General features: G+C 35.4%; 1 long non-coding RNA gene across 1 annotated transcript; it reads left to right on the top strand.

Annotated features, from left to right (window-relative positions):
- Positions 1–657: 657 nt before the first annotated feature.
- On the top strand, positions 658–1,977 carry LOC131804044 (uncharacterized). Its single transcript, XR_009342881.1, has 3 exons — positions 658–1,536; positions 1,594–1,734; positions 1,794–1,977. It is a non-coding gene; the product is annotated as an uncharacterized LOC131804044 (long non-coding RNA).
- Positions 1,978–2,408: the final 431 nt, after the last annotated feature.

The raw sequence follows: 2,408 nt of genomic DNA, 5'->3' as shown, positions 1-2,408 counted from the left end.
CAATGTCGAATTTCCGTTTTCAAGCACTATCTGTTCACCCACTAACAAATTGTACCAAAAATAATACTTTTCATCCACTTGTAGTATAGATTTCCAAACCACTCTTTATCACCAACCTAACCCCACAGAGACCCAAATACAAATTTTCAAAAATCCAGCTTCATCTGTTCACTTTAAACCAAACTATTCCAAATTTAGTACCATTTAGTACTGTCCAACTTCATATGCATTTCCAAAACCACCTTCACATATCAATTTAACTTTCCAAACTTTATGCTCACAAATTAAAAAATTTACAAACTTCTATCACTCTCCCTTCACATGATACCGAATGATACCATTTTAGAGGTTTAGTACCATTTTAGAACTTTTCGTAATCTTAAAGTTCGGATTTTCAAAAACATTTTGGTACATCTTTCTCACACTCCATCAGTGACTCTCATTCCAAATTTCAAATTTCAGGCTCCATCAGTTCATCACAATTCCAATTTTATCAAATTTAGGACCATTTAGTACATATGAGTACGAATTTCCAAAGCTTCCTACATACCCCAATGCTACACTCGCACAGTAATCCCAATTCCAAAATTTAGGATTCTATCCCTGTTGGTTCGCCCAAATACAAATTGTACTTTACTAAGTACATTTTAGTACATACACTGAGGGAAAAATCCCGTTGCGAAATCAAGCACGTATGTTGTCATTTTCGCAACGACCCGTTGTTATATTTTTCAACAACGGCTGTTGGTGAATTGTGCACGAACGTGCTCAAATTGACACCGAGACGTGGTCAACTTTCGGTACCAACAACAGCCGTGCTTAATTTGTCCATTTGTAATATTGGTAATTGCAGCCGATTACACACGAGTAAAAAATGACAACGGTGGTGCATGATTCACACACGGTCGTTGTCAATATGACACCGGTCGTGTATGAATTATGCACCACCACCTGCATAATGATGCACCACCGTTGTTACTTTGTACACCGACGTGCATGAATCGTACACGATCGTTGCCATTTTAGCAACTACCGTGTATGAATCATGCACCACCGTTGTCATTTTTTTTACTCGTGTGCAATCGGCTGCATATTTACCATTTTTTCCGTGTTATTGAAAGAGAAAGGACGCATTGTGCAAAAAATTTATTGAAAATGAATAATAATTCGCAAGATCCTCAAAATATCATTGGTGAGTTGTTAGAAATCGATGGCAATATTGTTGTGGTTCGCGATACAAACCATTGCAGCAGTCAAGATGCGGAAAACAATGAGGACGATTATATGTTAAGGGAGTTCTTAAAAGGAATAAATATGGAGTCGCTTTTGAACAATTAAAAGGTAAGTAAATAAAAATGAATTTTTCAGTTAATCAGTGTAATTAACAAAGAATTTTCTTTTTTGTTCTTTTAGCATCACATGTAACATTTCGCAGCTTGCAGTACTTGAAAAAAGAAGATTTAAAGGAAGCAGTGCCACCATTGGGACTGCGTGTTGAATTCAGAGAAAAGCTCTTTGCTTGGAAAAAAACGAAAGGTACGTATTATTTGTTTTACAGAGTTGAACTCAGTATTAATATTGTCATAACAATAGCTCGGGATTGATGACGAAACTATGTCAGTTCCATCTAAAATAGGTGAATGGTGGAAACGCAACGAGACACCTGCAAGTACTCCTGGTACTCCCGACACTACAGGTTCGAACTGCTCAAAAGCCAAAGGAATTTTGTCAGAGGTAAGGTAAGAGTAATATTTGTGTAAGCATAGTTAATGTAGTTTTTTTATTTAATATAGGATCTAACGGAATTGTTAACACATACCTCGAAGGGGAAACTAGCGCTTGAATGTAGTAGCGTTAATAAGAAATTAAGTGACGAGCAAAGAGATGATATAATTAATATAATTATTGAAGATATTTTAACCAACAATGTTACTCTTTACACTCAAGACTATATGCGCATATTGGATGAAATTTGTTCCGTTTTTCCTCTTGAAAACGAAATGAGGGTAAGATTAACAATATAAACAACGTATCTGATTATGTAGTTTCTTAACTTATAATATGTCTTTATTTTTAGGATTATTATTACATTTCAAGAAAAGGAAAGAACAACGCAAGCGGAAAACTTTATGCCAAGTATAGAAACAAGAAGTCCAAAAGAATAAAGCTTTTGATTTCCGAGCCTAGCACAAGCAAAGCAGCAACTCACACATCTCCTAATTTTTGTAACAAAGATGTTCCCGAAATTGATGAATCAGTTGAAAATTCATTGAAAGCTTCCTTACTAAGAGAATGTAATGATTGGGGATCGATCTGCGAAAAATGGAAAAGATCTTTTAACATACGGCAAAGAGATATAAAAAATTTAAGTAGCCATACATTTCTCCTTGAATGGACGAAGTTGTCCG

This window comes from Musca domestica, unplaced genomic scaffold (genome assembly GCF_030504385.1).
Source record: "Musca domestica strain aabys unplaced genomic scaffold, Musca_domestica.polishedcontigs.V.1.1 375, whole genome shotgun sequence".
NCBI classification, from domain to species: Eukaryota; Metazoa; Arthropoda; class Insecta; order Diptera; family Muscidae; genus Musca; species Musca domestica.
Note: the sequence above shows the minus strand (reverse complement) of the source record. Positions and strands in the feature narration are given on the sequence as shown.